Source organism: Protopterus annectens, chromosome 12.part0 (assembly GCF_019279795.1).
Source record: "Protopterus annectens isolate FY-2018-M chromosome 12.part0, PAN1.0, whole genome shotgun sequence".
In the NCBI taxonomy this organism is placed as follows: Eukaryota; Metazoa; Chordata; order Ceratodontiformes; family Protopteridae; genus Protopterus; species Protopterus annectens.
The window spans coordinates 1,237,868,075-1,237,890,678 of record NC_056746.1 but is presented as its reverse complement, the minus strand read 5'-3'; the positions used below and the strand labels follow the sequence as shown (position 1 = coordinate 1,237,890,678).

The following is a 22,604-nucleotide window of genomic DNA, read 5'->3' as shown; positions in this document are numbered from 1 at the left end:
TGCCTGACCTCTGATTTGCAGATCTCATCATCAGCAGTGCATGTATGAGCAATAAAATCAGATTACACTGACAACCTTCAAAGCTTAATGTGGATATGAGGAGTGTACACACCCTTTTGACATGCCAGCCTCTTCCATGCTATGCAATGAGGCCACAGTACTGCATATATTAACATTACACACACCTGATATGTGACATATGACCGGTGCAATCAAATGCAGTATCAAACATATGTGTTAGTCATGCAGATGCTGAATGAGATGCATAGAATATGCGGGTTGCATAAGTGTGCACACCATTAACACAATGGTGTGCTGCAGCACCTGTTATGTGAACTACAGCAGTCACTATTCCTGGAAGGGGTATACTAGCATGGCCCATCTTCACTTGCCATTATTTGGTTACTCCACCCTACAAATGTCCCCCAGCTCTGCCAAATTGCAAGGTCAGCTCATGTGCACAGCTCTTAGAGGCCACACAGTGCCTTCACCATTGCTGTGGAGTCAGGGTTATGTCTGGCAAAATTAATGACCTTGACTGTGTTCAGATACAGCCATTCTTAGCAAGCTTTGGATGTATGCTTCAGTTCACTGTTGTGTTTCAGGATGACACCCCTCCCCATCTCCAGCCTTATTGCAGATGCTTGACAACTATGGGCCACACATGAGTGTATTTTTGCAGTGTTCCAAATTCAGAATGCCATGTCTACTGGCCTAGTTCCTGCTAATAAACAGCAAACCTAAAGGTGTACACTGGCACCAGCAAGGTAAAAGTGGGGATGGTGGGCCAGAGGTGGAGTGAGGTGTTGCTTGTGCACCACATGTATCTTTATTAATACTGTCTGTCGGTTTCAGCCTTGGTCTCAGTACACCATTACACATTGCAACACATGCCTTTGGGAGACTTGATGTTATGCATATGCTACCTATAGAGAGCCCTGGATGATGTTTCCTGTGAAACAACTCTTCCATCTGATTACCCTAACCCATAGACCATAGTTATGCAGATTCCAGGTGATTGTTGACACAGGTACTGCACAGGCAGTACTTGCTAGATGTTCCTGCAAGTCCCTCAGTATTGCTGCATGTTACTGGGCAGCCTCCATGACCAGTTTCCAACATGCATTGTCATCTGTCTTGGATGGGCATCTGTTTATTTTCTACATTAATGTTGTCCCATATTTCATACACACATACATGACTGCCTGCACTGTTTGCCATGGTATATGCAATGGTGAGTTAAGGCTATGTCTCCCACTCCTGAGTTCTACCTTTCGGATATGGCATCCATTCCATGGTTTGTAAGATGTGTGCAAGCCACGGCTGCCTCTGTTGCAGATGAGTGGGCACATGTCATGGACATACTTCTTGGACAGCAGACCATTACTTGGTGTGACAGTGAGGCCCTTACTTGATGGAAGGTGTGTACTCAAGAAGAGTGAATGCTGTCAGTACCTCAAAAGCTGCTTCCACAATATGTTATTTGTAGTGTGTGCACACATATGCTTCCAGAGTTTGGTAAGGTATGTATTCCCCATATTTGTTGTCCTAACATAGGATTCCATATTACACATTCATTGCTCATGTTAGGATCACATTACAGGTTGTAAAATATGTGGAATGTGGTATTGTGATTTGCCGTTGTTTAGATCAGGAACAGTTGCCATTGTAATAGTGGTGTATACACTGTTGTAGCCACTGTATAAGGGTAATGTTTCAGACAGGTTCCTATTGTAGGCCATTTGTCCCACCATTATGTTCATCTCTGTTCACACATCTTGCACTGACAAGTTGTTATGTATACTGCAAGACTCCTACATACCCTTCAGATACGCCACCATGGTGACCACTGTGATGCAGTGCAGTTAACAGCAACAATAAGTGAATATGTATAGCATGCATTATGGGTAGGTATGTTAAATGTGAGCATGGCAAATACCATGGCCATAACATGGCCGCTGTATTGGCAAACCTGAAAAAAATAACTCCATACTCACCAACTACAGGCTGCTGCCTTAACTATATAGTTGTTTGAGAGACGTAATGTCAGTAGCCGCACCTGTGGCATTGGTACAGGGTGGGAGCAGCATTTCAGTACATCAACAGTACAAACCCACAATACTAGAGATTATGCACATCTGTTCATTACTAAATTGCAGCAACAGACGATGTTATCTGACATGTGCATGTAGATACTTTACAGATGAAGACGGATAAGCAACAGTGGTCTACTAATGTGCCCTGGGGCCTTAGCCTCATGCTCCTTGTCCATTGTGTGGGTGGCACCCACATCCGCATTGCTATCTTCAGGTTCCTGGCTTGGCTGGCAGGCAGGTGCCCCAAGGCTGGTCAGGAGCTCCTCAGCATGTGTCAGTGAGGGCTGGATGGCATGACCCCCACGTGTGACTAGCTGGTCCCTCCTAACTGCAGTAGCACGCTAACAGGCATGGTGGATCAGATCCGTGCACTGATGATGCACCTGCTCATAACTGCGGTTATGCAGGCTGATATCATTTACCCTGTGGATGAGCTCGTGTCACAGGGTGGTCCTGTCCTGCAGATCATGGGCCCTGCAGCCAAATAAGGTGGCGTAAACATACCCATTGATTAGTGTGTTTAGATTATCATTACAGATATGGTGGGGGGTGAGATGTCAATTAACAACTTATATATTCTTGCAGTACTCACAACATTAATGATCATTGCTCTCATCATTACCACAGGTATTACTACAATACCCTATGGCCTTTGTTTGGGCAGTGGTATGTTTGTACACAGTGTATATTTCAACTGTCTTATAGCTAAATTCTATACCTCTTACCTAGTAGACCTGTCGAGGGAATGTTTGTTAACACTACCTGACAGTTTCTACACATATTCCCAGATTCCAAGTTAATATTATGCACATACCTCTCAATCTCTTAATGCACACACTCTGAACAAAGCTTGACAACATGGGTGTACAAATAGGGACATATTTTGAATATTGCTCTCATAAACTTGGAGAGTTGCTAGACTAACAGGATTTGTTTTAATATACATTTTCTGAAGGGTTTGAAGTCGGAAAATCAAATGTATGTCATTATTTAGTGACTACAGTTCTGAGATCATCCCACTGATTTGCCAGTGGGACAGAGGAACAGGTGGAAAATATGAGCCAATTATCTGGACATTCTGCAAACATCTGTACAGTTGAAAGGTATGCTTATGTATACAGCTTACTACTACTCCCAGGATTCAAACCATGGTTCTGCCTGATAAAAATACAATTTAAGTTTCATCAGAGTGTGCTATTTGCATATTGCTGTCTATTCCTTTGGTGTTTTCTGTCTAAGTCTCTCTTGGTTGTACAACCTGACCTTGTAATTACAACAGTCTTATACAGACATTCCTAGACATATTTTTATGTAGCACGGTATGAGAAAAAATGGTTGACACAACATTACTATTCTGATATCAGATGTTAGTGAATGTTACATGCCAGGCCATATACAATACCAGAGTAAACACTACCAGTCCAGGATTTAAATCTTTATTGCCAGGCAGTTACAGTTTTCTTACCTGACAGACCTGTGGGAGAATGTTTGTTAACACTACCTGACTGTTTCTACACATATTCCCAAATTCCTAGTTAATATTATACACATACATCTCAGTCTCTTAATGCACACACTCTGGACAAAGCTTGACAAAATGGGGGTACAAATATAGACATATTTTGAATATTGCTCTCATAAACTTGGACATGTGTTAGAGTGACAGGATTTGTTTTAATATACATTTTCTGAAGGTTTTGTGGTCTGAAAATCAAATGTATGTCATTATTTAGTGACTACAATTCTGAGATCATCCCACTGATTTGCCAGGGGGACAGAGGAACAGGCAGAAAATATGAGCCAATTATCTGGACATTCTACAAAATCTGTGCAGTTGAGAGGTATGAATTTATGCATACAGCTTACTACCACTCCCAGGATTCGAACCATGGCAAGTTTCATCAGAGTGTGCTATTTGGATATTACTGTCTATTTCTTCAGTGTTTTCTGTCTAAGTCTCTCTTGGTTGTACAATCTGATTTTGTACTTACAACAGTCTTATGCAGACATTCCTAGACATTTTTTATGCAGCACAGTGTGGGTAACAGTGGTTAACACAACATTAATATTCAGAGAATGCAACACTAAATGCCATACAATGCCGGAGTAAACACAACCAGTCCAGGATTTAGAACTTCATTGCCAGGCAGTTACAGTTTTATTTAAATATGACCTATATGGGACTATTACTGTCATATTGTCTGGTTTATTCAGTACAACCCATACACAGTGTTTATACTGCCAGATGACTTTCTACTACTTTATATTTATTTGGTATGACTATTACAAGCAGGATCGTTACTCACCAGCCTTGCAACACAGCCTTTGCAACCTACTAGCATGGGCTTCCTGTTTTATAGCCCGCTCAGCTGCAGCTGTAAGGGAAAGAGAGAAATATTTAGGCATACCTATCCATCACATACACGGGTTGGACATTAGTAAACAGTTATTGGTATAAATACTTACACACTGCTGGGACATCACCCCCCTGCCTTGCTTTTTGGACCCACACATCCAAGAGCTCCCTCTTTCTCCACTTCAAGTCAGCATAGTGGTGCTGGACCTGCTCACCAGTCTGAGGGATACCAGTGGCACTGGTGAGATCATGGGTGAGACGGACCTAGGCTTCCGCTTTATATTGGGAGCCCTGGTACTGTCACTGCAGCAGTCTCTCGTCATGGTTTTGTACCAGGAGTCCTACCATGACCTTGGACTCCTGTATGCCTCAGCGCTGTGCACGGAAGTGCATGCCCTCACCAACCCCTGCCATACTGCCTACAGTGGGAAGCTGCAACCAGTTATGAGCTGTATTCCCACCTGTGGGATTTAAATACATCCAATTTCCCATCCTTTGCCATGATTGGATGGTTTTGAATATGCTGAGCTAAGCTACTGGTAAACCTGCTTAGCTAAGGTTGGCAGTGCTTAAAGGGGCAGGTTCAGCACTGCTTACCAATGGGAAAATCCACTTAGCTGGGCTAATCATTGCATAGCAGTCATATTTACACAATGTTTACACCTGGTAAGCAGAGCTGTGCAATGCTTAGCATTGCTTATTTTTTATTTTATAGACTATCTGCTGTATGGGATTGATTCATCATTCATTACATATTATAACATTGTATATGAGAGTGTTCAATCTTGCCTTTGTTCTTACACATGGGTTCGGAGCCGATCCTCGGCTCCGTGTCGGCCGCTTGCAAGCTCTGCATCGAGAAGAAGCTCGAGATCACCTAATACCCACAATCCCCCTCTGCCTTTACCTCAGATCTAGTTTGCTGCTGCAGCGTTCGCATCACTGGGTCGAGCTCGAGCACCTGAGATAAGATTTAGAATTTTATTCTTGTATTTTTTCTTGGTACTTGAGTGTTATAAAGCTATTTAGTGATAATTTGTGTGTGTGTGGTAAGGTATAAGGGAATCTCGGTACCGTTAAGTTATAAAACTTAGTTAGAGTTCTCTTCGGGGCCTACCACCCCTTATTGGATTTGACAACCGGATTGACTTTCACTACTGGATTTGACAATTTTACCGGACTTGACTTTTTACTGGATTTGACTATTTTTCTACTTATAGTGACATGTCTGAAAAGGCCAAATCAGGATTCAAGCGTTGCCAATGTGGGCAAAAAATGTCAGTAACTGACAATCATAGTTCCTGCGTCTACTGTCTTGGCCCTCTCCATCTGCAAGAAGACTGCTCTATTTGTCATTCTTTCAGTGGGAGGGTCATGACAGATAGGCGCAGGAAACTAATGGACAGGGTTTATTAAAACCTTCCTTTCAGGAGGCTCTGGATGCTTCTGACCAGGCATCCAAGTCCTCGAAGGAATCGAGACGCCGGAGCCCAAGTCATCGGCTCCGAGCTCTTCGACTAAAGTTAGATCACCGGTTCCACAGACTTCGGGGCGAGTGTTCAACTGTTGTCAGTTTCGAGCCTCGAGTCTTGGAACCGGTGATGGAGCTCCTCCTCGACACTATTGAGGTCGGCTCCGTCTTCGGTTCCTTCGACCCGTTCTTCTAAGCTCTCCGATATCGATGTGGACCGTGTGGTGCAGAAGTTATTGGAACATTCGGCCCTATCCAAACTTATCTTGGTTTCCACCCAATTGGTGTCGAAACTTGAAGGCCTCCCATTATCTCCATCCCTTCCTCCTCCGAGACCTGTCCAGTCTTTGGAGCCGGAAGAGGTTGATCTACTGATTGTGGAGCCCTCGGTGCCAGAACCGTCCTTTTCTCGGTCTGCTCCTTTCCCCTCGACTCCGTCGGATCCGGTACCGGAGTCTCGGAGCCGACGATCCGTCCTTGGTTCCGGAGCCGAGAGTCGAACCGACGTTTTGGTTCCGACTCTTCCTCTCGGGGCCTCGGCGCGGATAGATTCGGCTCCGTCCTCGGGGTCAATGCCTTCGGTGCCTGTCTCGGGGATTCTTCCCATTTCTTCGGAACCGGGAGATTCCTCGACTCGGGACCCGGGGGCCTTCGATCTCATGAGGAAGGTGTTGTCTACCCAGACAACCACATCAGTAGAAGCAGCCTCTCCTCCCCATAAAGAACCGTTATCTTCCTCTGCACCAACGGCCACATCCAAGCGTCGAGCACCGGTGTCTCAGCCACCCCTGGAGGGTGCCCCCTCTTCCTCGGAGGCTTCTTCGGATGCTCCCCCCGAAGAGGTCCCTAGGAAAAGATTGTGTAAGAGGAGACACTTAGATTCTCCACAAGAATCTTTAACATCCGATACTGACTTGGGTGAGTCAGAAGGGTCCCCAAAGTCACCTTCAGAAGATGTCTCTTTTTCTGACATCTTGGAGATCCTGAAGCAGAGAGGTGATTGGCAGTCCCTCCCCCCTTCTGAGGATGAGTCAGTCTTGCTGAAGGCATTTGGTGCTCGCCCTTCCTCCTCCTGGGTCACTCCGCCCTTTGATGAGTTAATGGAGTTGATTGCTCGAAGGGCGTGGGAGACACCTGACACGGTGGAACCGGTCCCTAGGAAGCCTAATAAGTACATCACTGCACCCCAAGACAAGGCTTACCTCACAAAGGGAGTTCCAGTGGACGCCATGGTGGTGGCAGCGGCCACAAAAAAGGAGATGTCGGAATCTTCCTCATCTGTCCATCCGCCTAACAGAGATTCTAGGACTATGGACAGATACGGGAAGCGCATTTTTAGTTCAGCGGCTTTTTGTATGAGATCCCTGAACTATTTGACCCATTTTACACGCTTACAGAGGGATCTAGTCAAAGAGTTGGGAGATACCCTCCAGGGTACTACAGATGCTGCGGTCTCAGAGAAAGCTACAGCACATCTAAATACCCTTACATCCATTGTTAACTCATCCATGAGGCTGATATCATACGCAGCCGAAGGATCAAGTAGGGCAGCAGCTTCAGCGATTGCTCTTCGTAGGCAATCCTGGATGCACTTATGTTCATTTGCAGAAGCCTTCAAGTCTTCCTTTACTAACGCCCCATTTGATGGTGCCACACTTTTTGGCCCTAAAGTAAAGGAGACCCTTACCCGGTGTGAACAGGAGGGAAAGACTCTGTCTGCTGTCGGAGTCCGTTTTTCCACCCCTTCCAGACCGTACCCCAAAGGGCAACGTGGTGGGAAAATGTGGTTTCGAAAACCCCAAGGATCTTTCCCAGGCACACAGGGTGATGCCCCCTCTAGAGGCAGAGGAGGGGCAGAGGTGGAAGACGCCCTGGTGGCAGAGGGGGTCCATAAAACCAAGGTGACAGGGATACCCCTGGAAAACCTTTCCAGCACTCCTGAGAGGAGGCCGACTATCCTGCTCTGGAGGCAGTCGGGGTCGCTTAGCTTTATACACTCAGGCCTGGCAAATCTTTACTACAGACAACTGGGTAAAAAGCGTTGTTACCAGAGGTTACAAAATACCATTCGTATCCACCCCCATTCCAAAGAAAAAACTCCCAGATGTACCCCATCTGCGAGACCCAGCAGCTATAGAAATTTCAAAGCTGCTAGAAAAAGAGTCATCCAACCAGTCCCAGTGGACCAAATAGGATTCGGACTTACTCAAGGTTCTTTTAGTTCCAAAGAAGACAGGGGACTGGAGGCCGATTCTGGACCTAAGCAACCTCAACACCTTTGTCAAGAAGGAAAAGTTCCGAATGGTCACGCTTCAATCGATCCTTCCATTCCTACAGAAGGACGACTGGATGTGCTCAATAGATCTGAAGGACGCATACTACCACATCAAAATGGCCAGGGTGTCCAGGGATCATTTGCGCTTCTGGCTGGGAGCCAGTCACTACCAGTTTCGAGCCCTGCCCTTTGGTCTGACCTCAGCCCCCAGGGTTTTCACCAAATGCATGGCAGTGGTAGCGTCTCATCTGAGACGCCTAGGATTCCAGGTGTTTCCGTATCTGGACGACTGGCTCCTGTCTGCCACCACCCGGCGTCAACTGATACAGGCCAGGGATTACACCCTACAACTTTGTATTCACCTCGGAATTTCCGTAAATTTCGAAAAATCTTTACTACAGCCATCACAGCATATCTTATTCATAGGAGCGGAATTAGATACGCATCATTTGATTCTAAGGCTTCCTCCAGAAAGGATAGTCGCACTTCAAAACAACATTTCTCTCCTTCTGTCATCAAAAAATGCCAGGCAAAGCTGGTTCTAAAGGTCTTGGGTCTCATGGCAGCTTCTCTCATTGCGATACCATTGGGAAGACTGCACATGAGAGTTCTACAATGGCTACTGTCTGTAGTCTGGTACATAAACAAGCAAGGGGGAACCAGGTCTTATCAACTATGCAGAGAGGCCATGAGAATTTGGCAATGGGCGGAGTCCACGGGTCGCTTTCTGATCGCAACGCACATCCCGGGGTCATCCAACGTCATAGCCGACAGGCTGAGCAGAGCAATACTGTTGCCTCACGAGTGGTCCCTCAAACAGTCAATTGCGAACACGATATTTCGCAAGTGGGGCCAGCCTTCCTGCGATCTGTTTGCATCTCCAATGAACGCCAAATGCAGGAGCTACTTTGCCCTATTACCCCCTCCAGGGGAAGTCCCCAGGGATGCGCTGGTGCACGATTGGCCCCCAGGTCTCCTGTATGCTTTTCCTCCATTTCCCCTGATTGCAAAGTTTCTGCAGAAAGCCAACAACCTTCAGAGGACGATAATCCTCATTGCCCCATTCTGGCCTCGTCAAATTTGGTTCCCCTTTCTATTGCATCACCGCATTCGGGGACCTTGGATGCTGGACCCAGAGCCAGATCTACTGACTCACTCGTCAGGAGTTCCTCACCCATCTCGAATCACTCCATCTAGCAGCTTGGCTGCTCCTTCCCTTTCTAGCCAGGTCTGATTCCCTTACACGGCGGTTCAGAATATATTAGTGGCTTCTCATAAAGCTTCCACTACAAAACCTATACCAGTAAATGGAAACGTTTCGTCTTCTGGGCTAATTCACATCATTTGGACCCTGTTATAGCTCCGTTGAACAAGATCTTGGAGTTTTTGACAGAATTGTTCCATGAAGGAGCTTCTCCTGCTACTTTAAGAGTGCAATTGGCTGCCATTTCTAACTTTCATGTGGAAGAATGTGAATTGCCTATTATGGCTCACAGACTTTGTAAAGCTTTTTAAAAGGATCTTTTCACATCAGACCACCAGTTAGAATTCCTACATCACCTTGGAATCTGAACCTCTTACTTTCTAAATTGATGTTGCCCCCTTTTGAGCCAGCCTCAGTTTGCCCATTGAAATTTTTATCGTGGAAAACTCTATTCCTGGTGGCCATTACATCCGCTAGGCGAGTGTCTGAGCTTCAGGCTCTTTCTATTAAACACTCTTATTTAATTTTCCACTCTGACAGAGTATCCCTTCGCACTAATCCATCCTTTCTCCCCAAAGTTTGCTCTACTAATAATATTAATCAGTCCATTGAATTACCCACCTTTTTCAAAAATCACTCTAATAAGTTAGAGTATATGTTGCACAAATTGGATGTCCATAGACAACTCAGGTTTTATTTGGATAGAACAAAAGATCACAGGAAATCTGATCAACTGTTTGTAGCCTTTGCTGACAGCAGGAAGGGTGTAGCAGTTACGAAACGAACTCTTTCCAAATGGCTAACTGATTGTATCACACACGTTTATGAGGCTTCTAATCAAACCTTATCAGTCAAACCTAAAGGACATTCTACGAGATCAGTGTCTACATCCTTAGCTCACGCAGCTCGCTTACCATTAGACACAATTTGTGCGGCTGCTACTTGGGCTAAACCACATACATTTATCTCTCATTACAAAGTGGACAGGGTTTCTAGGGATAGGGCAACCTTTGGTTCCACTGTGCTCAAGAACGTTCTCCCGTGAGTTCCTCAGGATCATGGAGCTAGGGCTACCCATGTGTAAGAACAAAGGCGAGATTGAACACTCTCACATATAGAAGTTATGTCCTTACCATAACGTTCCATGTGGAGTGTTCATCTCGCCTTTGTTCTTACACTCCCACCCTTCCCACCCTTAGGAAGAATGTTCAATTTGGTGCCTGGTCTGGAGTATTCTCCTTCTGCAGTTGCAATAGTTGTATTGTATGATACACTTGTGTGTATATATATATATATATATATATGTTTATATGTATATAGATGATCCTATGATTATGTAAATTTTGGTATGTGTGTGTGCTCTCTATGGCTGGTTTGCTTGCAAACTAGATCTGAAGTAAAGGCAGAGGGGGATTGTGGGTATTAGGTGATCTCGAGCTTCTTCTCGATGCAGAGCTTGCAAGCGGCCGACACGGAGCCGAGGATCGGCTCCGAACCCATGTGTAAGAACAAAGGCGAGATGAACACTCCACATGGAACGTTATGGTAAGGACATAACTTCTATTTACTGTCCCTGACATCCCCCAATGTGCTTTCATTTCATTTATTCATGTGTGACTATACTGTATGGGGGTACGTGTGTTTATATGGGGGTTTCACAACTTTCTTAAACTGGCACCTCGCATCTGGACCTACTACAGTACCCCGGTTAACAAATATATGTTATTTAGTAGCTAATTATAAAAAAAATCTTTATGTACTGCTTTCACATGTAAAATGCAAATTGGTTACAGTGAGGATCGAACCGGAAATGGCTGCTTGAAAAGCATACACTCCAACCACTCCACCATTGCAATACTGCTTATGCTGGATGTCTCTTGCTATTTAACTTCTTGTGCTGTTTAAGCTGGACTAAGCATAGCTAAGCAACAGGCGCACCCACACAGCTATGCTTAAGCTTTATTGCATGTTTAAAAAAAATATTTGTTGTGTTATTCTATCAACTTTCTGCTTTGTGGGACGATTGTCCCTTTTGGCTTTGTCCACATTCCTTACTCTGATGGGTTGGGAGGTGTGTATGTAGATGTGTTATTCTAACAACACTTGTCTTGGTAGGGACGATTGTCCCTTATGGCTTGGACCAGATTTATTATCCTGACGGGTTGGGGGTGTTACGAGCGTTCTCGCTCATTTTAAATTGTTGAAAGGCAATTCTGCAGTGCAGGGGGTGTGTATATTGTGAGAGCTCTGCTCTCAGACACACCTCCTGTGCTCGTACATGGAACCGTGTCCGTTTTACAGCATGGCAGCGTGCCTTCATACATATGCATGGCGTGCTACCATGCTGAACAGGAATGGTCCCTGCCGTGCAGGAATAAGTTATTCCTGCATGACTGCTTGCTGAATCCCAGGGATTTCCTTTTTCTTTTCATGTCTTTGGCTTGGGTCATGTCTGAAATGGGTGACAGGGCCAACCCACCTACACAATGAACAAATAATAAATAAAACAATACCTTTACTATTTGTGATTGTTCTTGTTTACTGGCTAATGAAACTGCAGATGATTGCTTGTGAAAAATAATTACCATGATTTCTGTAGCACTAATCACATTCTGTCTGTATATAAATAATTTTTATCATTTCCAGATGCAAACAGATGCAGTATTTAATACTGCTAAATCAAAGTTTATCAATTAGATATTAATGGCTCCGTGTGTGTAATAGAAATACTGTGAAAACAAGAGGACAATGATACATTTAATAATGGTCAGAATCGGAAAGGTACCTATATAGTGTATGAAATAGCAATTCTAACAGTAAGCCAGAAACATGACATGGCTAGGAATGAGGAAATTCAAAAACATGAAACTGAAAAGCAACACTGCATGAAAAAACACATTATGACACAGGACAGTCTACGACCAATTGGACCTATTTGGCAAAATAATGCCCCACTCACTCAGGGGGCCTCACACCAAGCTATAGAAGAGTCATAAGGCATAATGTGGCCCAGAGAGTTACCTGAGAGGGACATTTTCCTGCTGGTAGTCTTGTTCCTGTGGTAGCTACTCATTTTGCTGGTGGAATGGACAATATTTCCCATTATGCATTGCATTGGTGACTTGACCAGTATTACTGGCTGCTGCAGGTTTATGCCTCTTATATTGGTGTAAGCTGCTCACTCCCCATATTAGTTAGTTGCTGTTACTGAGCTCAATAAGGTTTCCCAATACAAAACTATTCCAGTTATCTATTTGGTTTTGTATGCTATTCCAGTTTTCTCAGAAAAAAGACCAGGCTTTATTTGAAGACTAATGAAGAGGTATTGTATTTTCTCTTGCTTCACTTATTGACATGGGATTTATGATTGGTTGCTAATGAATGCAATCACAAGAAATGATGTGGAATAATCAGTATCATACAGTAGGAAAACAAACACTAGTAAGCCTTAACAACAATATAAAAAAAGAAATACTGTGGTATGAGGTAAATTCTAATAAATATTACCAATGCATCAATATGGCAGAAGAAGGTTGCAGCAATCACACATAGGATTAAAATAGTTCCAAACAAGCAAAAACATGAGGTGTGTGAGTTGAATTCTAGGAGGATGAGGTAGATAAAAAATAATTTGCTTGGCTGAAAGTGGTGAAAAAGTAACAGAAACAGTTTGACTCAGAAATGTACTGCTGGGGTAACACAGAGTCACAGACAAAATAAGGGGGAAGCAGAAACTTAAAGCTAAAAATATGGTCATAATACACTGAGAAAGAGTTTTCAGGAAAAGTGTAATATAAAAAGTGAACAAACTGTGTGGATTTTGTTCTTTTTACATCCACATGGGTTTCCTTAACGCATTCTGATTTTTTCTCACCTGCCAAAGCATAATACTTAGTGACTATCAGAGCCAGATCATGGACAAATCAGGCTCCAAGCAGGATAATGGGTCAGCCCCCCACCACACACAGCCATTCCAGTGTCCCATTACTTGACTGTCTCTCCCCCAAGTTACCATAAACGCTGTTCAAGCATGTCAGTGTGCAATTTTCTTCTTTACCTTTAAAAAGATTACAGATATTTGCATTTAAAAGTTTAATTTTAAAATTGTATTTAAGATTTTATAGCACAAACGCTGATGGCCACCTCCAGACTCAACATAGCCAAACTGATGTGAAATTGGAGCCTCCAGACTTAACATAGCCAAACTGATGTGAAATGGGGGCCTATACAGCATAATGAACCAGGTCCCTACCACCCATCCCAGTATCCACTTACTTGTCTATCTCTACCCAATTGCCATAAACACTGTTCAAACTTGTCGTTGTACACACTATTTATTCTTTGCTTTCACAATTATCACAATGATCTAGACTTCATTTAAAACTTTTATTTAAATTTTTACAAAAAAAAAAAAAACTAACAGCTATTTTCTTAACAAAACAAAATACTCTCACATTGAAAACAGACATCATGAGAGACAGTAAACTTATTTTTTTTCTTGAAATTCATATTTAGTCAAAAATGCACCTGGCAACCCAATATGCCATAAGAGACATGCTGGGATTCAAACTCAAACAGCATGCTGTGAAGTACTAATTGGTGTCCATATGAAGGGTGCAAATTCAAAAGACATAATGTGTAATGCATTTGCTATCAGGTTGAGACAGCCCCACTGGACCCAAATGTCACTTTTCAAAAGCAGCCCAGGAGTAGTGTCTGATTAAGTAATTTGGCAGAGTCACACACAAGACAAATGAAGCCTAAGGGAATCAAACCATGTACTGCAGGAAGCAGCTCATAGCCTTACTCATTAAATGTTAGACAAGCTGCTGTACCCCAGACACACTACATTTCAGACGTGTCCACAAAAAACAACTTGGTATTTATAGTTGAAATATTAACCTTATCTTCATGCTCTCCAATTTATTCACATCTAAATAAAAACACAAGGTCAACATTCAACAAAACAAAGAAGCCAAAGATCACATCCAAATCAATCCCTTTCTTTATGCCATAAGTTCTCTGGTTCATAGGTAGTTACTGGGCTTTCAACTTGCTCAAAACCAGGGCATAAAAAAGAGGCAAAATCAGAGTTGTTCTGCAAAACTGGAAACAGATAAGAGCAGAATACATCACCTAAAAAGTTAACAGCACTATTAACAGAGGCTACAAACCACAAAACTGTGAAACTTTATAACTGACACTGACAGACTGTAATCCTCAGTAATTTCCAAAAAAAAAGAGTTAAATGAGGTCTGGCAGTTAGTCTGGAGGATTAATGCCCTTGCCTGCCAGTAGTAAATGCTCAGGGTTTGACTCTGAGCAAAGTCTCTTAACTAGACAGTGCCCCTTACTGGAGCATTATACTTACACATATACCTCTGTACTCTCCACAAAGCCTGACCTGCTCTACACTCTAGCCACTCACTGCAACCCATGTTCTCTTCCACTGCTGTGAATGTCTCAGTAGTACTCAACATAAATGCTGTTGCTACTTTGCTACTTCTGTTATTCAAATCACCTGCAGGTTGTCCTTCTGGGGATAGTAGTTACATCAGCATCCTGATACTGAGATTTCTGGGGCTTTTAAAGATACATCATGCAGCTAGTTGTGAGGAGATTTCTGCAGTTAGTTGACAGAAGATTTTTTTAAACCAAAGCCAGCCTCCATCCCCACCCCAGCCAGCATCCGTAGTTGCATAGTGCTGAATCCAGCTCTGGTGACTATGATGCCTGCATGCAATCCTTATTGTTACCCTTATGATCTGTGATGTGGCTGGAAAAAAATCTGCATGTATTAGTCTACTTACCAACATTAACAAATAAGTAAAGAGAAAATAAACTTTAAGGAATAGTTATAAGTGGGGCAGTGTGCAAGCAATGGTGTTTCTAAAGGGAGGCCTGTGATTATTACTGTTATTTCTGACCATTCTAAGGAAGTTCAACAGTTTTATGTGGATTTGTGGAAACACATTGACTGTAACATGGTATGAGAATTTACTGGGTAAAGAACCCTAACCATTCAAAACAAGTGCTAGAGATAACTGGATGCCCATAAAGAAAGAAGGGGGTAAAATGCAATGAGAATGTATAATGAAGGCTAGAAATTTTTCATGCTCCTTTTGGCCTCCCATTCTTCCCAAAGACATTAAACACTAACTTATCTGTCCAAAACTTCCTGGTGTTCAAGGACATTAGGCACATGAGGCAAGAACTACATAATGTGATGGAGAATGTGATTTTACTTGGTTTCATGTTTCAAAATTACCATGATCTACGTGGTGTTGTCTACAGCACCTGCCAAAGAGGCTGGATCATGTCCTAGGGAGGTCATCTCCTAGAAGAGAAAAGGATAACTAATACAGTAAAGTACAATTTCCCTTAAGTGCACACAGCGATCACAGTCAGTCTGGGGCTGGTTGCTCCCTCGCTCACCAGGTCCCCAATAAGACTCCCCACTGGCACAGCTATAGGGTCCAGGTCTCAGCCTAACTGGGCAAGCTAAAACATCCAGTACCCTTTCTGTCCAACCAGTGCTTCGTGTTCCTGTCAAGTAGCTGACACAACACACACACACTTTGAGATAAATATTTATACAACTTCACAGACACTCCTGGGAAAGGCTGACACAGATTCTCCAACTGTGCCCCTTTACCCAGACTATACGGTAGTAATTACTGCCACCACCCAGTTAATAATATCAGCTACTAAAAGACCCTTTAAAGGGTGTCCAATTATTACTGTGCAATATTATTATCCATTGGTAGTATGGCTAACAGTCAAGGCTTACTCTAGAATGGCCTATTACAATAACCTCTATAAATATGCAATGTACTCTAGAGCTTATCTCTACATAAATCAGCCACAGGTAGAACATTTTAAAAATATTTAATAATCAATAATTAAAACACAAGACAAAACTACTACACCACAGAGATATCTAAGAGTTCAGAGATCACACAGAAACTTAAAATAATACTGTAGGACAGGACTGATTTCAAAGAAAAAATACCTAATTAATCTTTACTAGCTTTAGCTATACCTACAAGAAATCACAGTGCTAGAAACTTACATGTGAGCATAGGCAGAGTTCTGAGTTAGATGTCCAAAGTCAAAATGCTTACTAGTCTCTTGTGAGAAATAGTATTTAAACATTACTAACAAACATGTCTCTAAGGCCCTCCCAAAATTACATCATTGTTGACACTTACTTTTTCCCAGTATTCATATTGTATCATCTTAACACCTGGTCTGAGTTCTCAGGTCACAAACTGCATTATTTAGCATTATTTAGCAATCTAAAACCTGCACAGAAACTTACAGACAGAAGAAGACATTTCACATGTATATTTTAAAAGAACCAGAGCAATAAAGCACATTCCATATCTAAATTCTGGTCATAAACTTTAGACTTAAAACAATGGGCATGAAACTTCATCCAGCCACCCTGGAGCCAAATTCTAACATGAAAGGTTACAATATGCTTCATTGGGCCAGTAGAGTGCAATGTTGTCACATATTTTGCAGTTCCACATTTCGCAATATTCTTTTTCATTCAAGAAAACATGCCTGTATTTTACATTTATTTACAAATGCCAGACATATATCAAATTCTATTTGACTAGGCTGGCAGCCTTCGCCCATCTCTCCCCAGCCGTCACATCTCTTCCCCCCGAGGAACTCAAGCAAGTTTTTCAAGTGCCCCCTGAGGAACATCGCTTGAGAGTGTCAGGTCTACCTGGGTATACCTCGCCCTATTCCCTGTCTTGAGAGCCCATCTGCATTGGCATTGCTACTCCCACTGCGGTGCTGCACTGACATATCATATGCTTGCAACCCCGAACTCCATCTGAGCAACTTGGCATTTTGCTGGCTGGACTCCATCTGAGCAACTTGGCATTTTGCTGGCTGGCTCTGTTTAACCATGTTAGAGGGTTGTGATCTGTCATCACAGTGAATTTTCTTCCATATAGATAAGGCTGAAGTTTTTGTAGTGCCCACACTATGGCTAGACATTCCTTTTCTACTGCTGCATAGCATTCCTCCTTGGGTTGGAGCCTATGACTGTGATAAACCACTGGGTGCTCTTCTTCCTCTGAAGAAATCTGGCTAAGTACAGCCCCCACCCCATAGTTTTAAGCATCCACTTGAACAACAAATTCTTTACTGTAGTCTGGACTGGCTAACACAGGGGGTCCTCCCAAAGCTTCCTTAATCTTCTGAAATGCCTGCTCACATGCTGGGGTCCACACTGTCTTATCTGGCCTGTTCTTCCTTGTCAGGTCTGTGAGGGGAGCAGCTATGGTACTATAATTGGGAATGAATTTTCTGTAGTACCCTGCTGTCCCCAAGAATGTCCTCACCTGCTTTCTGGTAACAGGTGCAAGCCATCCCTGAATAGCTTCCACTTTGGCAAGTTCTGGCCTTATCTTACCACTCCCCACTCTATGTCCTAGGTAGGAGACCTCTGCCATACCCACCTGACATTTTCTCGGCTTAATGGTCAATCCTGCCCTCTGTAGTTTGCCCAGCACGTCCCTGACATGCTGAAGGTGATCTTGCCAGAAATGGCTGTAGATAGCAATATCATCCATGTAAGCAAGGGCAAACCCTCCTGTTCCTGCTAATATATGATCTACCAGCCTCTGGAAAGTCGCTGGGGCATTCTTCATCAAAAGGGCATCTTTGTGAACCTATAAAAGCCAAAAGGAGTCACAAAGGCTGACTTCTCTCTAGCACTGCCAGTAACCCTTGGTAAGATCAATGGTTGTAAGATACTCAGCCATACCCAGCTGCTCTAGGGCCTCATCTGTCCTAGGCATGGGGTAAGTATCCAAATCTGTGTGGCTATTTAAGTTCCTGTAATCCACACAGAACATGATGCTGCCATCCATCTTTGGCACCAACAACACTGGTGAGGCTCAGGGACTGTTGGACTCTTGAATCACCCCTTGTTCCAATATCTCCTGTACCTCTTCCTTCAGAGTCTGTTTGACTCTCTCAGGCACCCTATTAGGGGCCTGCCTGATAGGGCTTTGGGGTCCTGTATCTACCTGCTCCCTGGTTTCCCGGTGAACATGCCCCCAAACTCCTACAACACTGCTCGCATTTCTTGAACCTGGGTAGGAGATAGCTGCTGGGACATTGCTACCCCTTCCACCAGGGTGTCTGCCCAAGCCTCACTGAGGAGATCAGTCCCCAGATCTCCCTCAGACTCTTTCTGCAATCCACTGCAAATGCTCAGCACAAGGGCCTCCCTATCATGGTAAGGTTTCATTATGTTAATATGGTACAATTTATGCCCCTGCCATCTGCCTAGCACTTCCACCATGTAGTCAACATCACTTACCTTTCTTACCACCTTGTAGGGTCCCTCCCAAGCTGCTTGCAACTTGTTGTGTCTGACAGGGATGAGAACCATCACCTGCTGCCCTACAGCATACTCTCTCGCTCAAGCATTCCTGTCATACCACACCTTTTTCTGTTGTTGGGCTTCTGCCAGGTTCTCCTGGGCCAGGCCCATGGGTTCCCTAAGCCTTGTCCTAAGGTTCAGGACATATGCCACAGCAGACTCCTTGCGAGACTCACACTCACCTTCCCACTCATCTCAAATTAAATCTAGAGGTCCACTCACCCTATGCCCATACAGCAACTCAAAGGGTGAAAAACCTGTGGATTCCTGGGGATCGTCTCTGTAAGCAAACAACAGATGAGGCAAATATTTGTCCCACTCCCTCTTAAACTGATCTGCAAATGCCTGTATCATGGAATTGATTGTAGAGTTTAACCTCTCAACAAGACCATTAGTCTCGGGATGGTAGGGGGTGTTCTTCATGTACTTCACCCCACAGGACTTCCACAGCCAAGCCAGCAGGTCTGACATAAAATTGGCACCTCTGTCAGACAGTATTTCCTTTGGGAAACCTACCCTGCTGAAAATCGCTAGCAAAGTGTTTGCCACCTTCTCCACCTCAATGGAGGACAAAGCCACTGCCTCAGGGTATCGTGTAGCATAATTTACAATCACTAGGATATACTTTTTCCCTGTGGAACTTGGGGTACTCAGAGGACGCACAATATCCATAGCTACCCTCTGAAATGGCTCCTCAATCACAGGCAAAGGCATCAAAGGAGCTCTCACCTTGTCTCCTGCCTTGCCTACCTTTGGGCACTGCTCACAGGTCTTGCAGTACCTTGTTACATCTCTGGAAATTCCAGGCCAATAGAAGTTTTGCATAATATGCCTCTTAGTACGTTTTATGCCCATATGACCTGCAAAGGGAGTATCATGGGCTATGGCTAGAAGCACCAGACGGTAAGCTCTAGGCACTACCAACTGCTGTATTCTCTCACCTTCTAGCACTCCTTCAGGGGTCCACTCTCTGTACAGTAACCCTTTGTTCCAGTATGCAGATTCCCCCTTCCCTTCAGAATCAGGTGCCTCCCTAGCTACCTGCCTCAGGCCTTGCAATGTAGGGTCTGAGAGCTGAGCCTGTCTCAAGTCTCTCCTTGTAACCCTTCCCAGCTTCCCTTCCACAGGAAGTCTGGCATCCTCTGACAGCGGTGCCTCACTGTCAGCCTGGGTACTACTACTCACCTCTACCCTTGCAGTTACCCTGTCCAAGGGGACATCAGTACCCACAAACAGCTGTGGCTCACATTCAGTCTCACTGCTACAATGTAGCTCACTCCCTGAAGTAACCTCCTCAGCAGTCCTGGCTGCAAGTATGCAGTCTGTCTGGGTCTCCCCCAGGCTATCAGACCCACATGCTTGTCTCCTAGCCCCACTGCATGTAACTGCAAAAGTACATAGTACTGCCTCATCTAAATCCTACCCTCTCAGGACATCTGCAGGATGGTAGTTTCATACCTCTGTTGTCTCAAGACAACCTACTGTTGGCATTTTGTCTTTCCCACTTACTGGCTCCCTCAACTTTGGTTCCCCACCTTGCCTCTGTGGACATCTGTATGCCATATGGCCCCACCGGTTGCATTCAAAACATTTAACCCTAGCTCCTGGACATATACCTGGATTAGTGGCTTCCTCTGCTACTGGCAGATTCTGTTGGGGCAGTCTGTGCTGCCCAGCATGAGTTCCTTTAGTCCCATGAGCAGTACTGGGGGTCCCTTTCCTGTGCAGGGCTGCCCTGCTAGCAAGGTATAGGTCTCCCTTCTTCCCCAACTCCTCTGAAGTGGCACACTGTCTATTAACTAACCAGATCCTCATGTCCTCAGGCAAAGTGCTAAGGGCTTGTTCCCTTACCAAAAGGTCTGCCAGCCCTTCAAAATTGGTGACCTGACATCCACTCACCCAGCTATGAAAATAAGTGCTCATTCAACAACATATTCACATACATTTTCATCTGCCTTGCGTCTATGCTCACAAAACTTTTTATAGTTTCATAGTTTCATAGTTTAGTACTAGGCTATCTGCCCTGAGCATTTATAAGCCTAGCCATAGTGATGTGGCTTTCGCCACCCCATGTAATGGTACAAAAGTGTACAGAATAGGTTTAGAATACTGTGCCTCTGTCTAGTAGTGACACAGTGAAGACCCCCTTACATAATAGAATTAGTTTACTGTGCCTCTGTCTAGTAGTGACACAGAGATGACCCCCGGCGTAAACCTACGATCTCCCATCCACTCATGAAGATTTCTCTTGAAGAGAGTCAGTGAGGGGCTCTACCTAACATGAACTGGGATTCTGTTCCAGAGTATGGGAAGCCTCTGAGTTATGAATCTGTCCCTCCAGCATGTCCTATTCATATTTGTGCTGCGGTTTAAATCTTTAGCTCTCGTGGTTCTGATGGATTTGGATTTTTTGAGGTGGAGCATGTCCATCAATTCCTGATTGGACATGGCCTTGTACGTCAGGCACAGATCACCTCTGAGTAGGCAGTATGCTACTGAATAGAGCTGGAGTTTCTTTAGTCTGGCAGCATATGACATATGTTGGAGACCCTTGATCCTCTTGGTGAGGTACTTTTGGGGTCTCTCCAGCTGTTGCAAGTGCCGGGTGAGGTACATACCAAATGGGCATTGTACTCAATCATGGGCCTGATAAGGGAGGAGTATAGGGGTACAATGACCTCCTTTGATCTGGATGTGAATCCCTTCATGATAAGGTGGGCAAAGTAGAAAGTCTTTCTAACCACTTTGGCAATGTGGGTGTCAAATGAGAGGTCACTATCGACTTGGGTCCCCAGGTCTCTGATTACTTTTTCCGTACTCAGTGGGTTACTGTCTATGTGATAATTTGTGGGTACTTGGTTTTTCCCAAAGGGGATGACTATACATTTTTTGGCATTTAGTTTAAGGCCATGACTCCGGCACCAGTTGTCTGTTTCAGTGAGGCCTTTCTGTAGGATGTATGTGTCAGCTGGTGTATCGACTATGGCGCCTAGTTTGCAGTCATCTGCGAACTTTGTCAGCCACAACCCTCCCATGTTTGCTTTCACATCTGAGAAATAAATGCCAAACAAGAGGGGTCCCAGGACAGAGCCCTGTGGGGCACCACTTGTGACTGGCTTTGACTCTGACATGGCTCCAGTGATTCTGACTTTATGGGTTCTATCCTTTAGCCAGTTTGCAACCCATCTTGTGACATATGGATTTACGTTTAAGCTGTTGAGCTTGTCTATGATGCCTGAGTGGGGTATTGTGTCGAAGGCTTTAGCCAAGTCCAGGTAGGCTGTATGGACTGCTTTGCCCTCATCAATGGCTCTAGTGACTGTTTCGAAAAAGTCAACCAGGTTCAAAAGGCAGGATCTGCCCTTTACAAAGCCGAACTGGGTGGGATCAAGTGTCTGTAGGTCCCCAATGTCTCTGTTTATGAGTTCCATAATGATTCTATCCATAGCTTTGCAGACCAGGCTGGTTAAGCTTATGGGGCGGTAGTTACCACGGTCTGTAGAGGTGCCTCCTTTGTGGAGTGGGACCACTGTTGCTGTACGCCAGTGTTCAGGTACATATCCTGTAGTAAGGCTAAGGTTAAATAGCATTTTTATGTCAGGGTTTAGCTCCTCTTGGAGTTCACATAGCACGCAATCCGGGATACTGTCAGGTCCCATTGATGCTGTGTTTTTAGCTTTGCTGAGGGCGGTTCTCACCTGGACATCTGAGATGACAGGGAGGTTACATTCAGCTGGGATAAGTATTTCTTCTTTTGGGGTTGAGGGAGGGGAGAAATTTGCACTGAACC

At 44.2% G+C, this 22,604-nt stretch overlaps 1 protein-coding gene across 4 annotated transcripts in view; it reads left to right on the top strand.

Annotated features, from left to right (window-relative positions):
• Positions 1-22,604, top strand: part of RALY (RALY heterogeneous nuclear ribonucleoprotein) — a 2,391,440-nt gene that overhangs the window by 1,798,574 nt on the left and 570,262 nt on the right. The window lies entirely within an intron of this gene.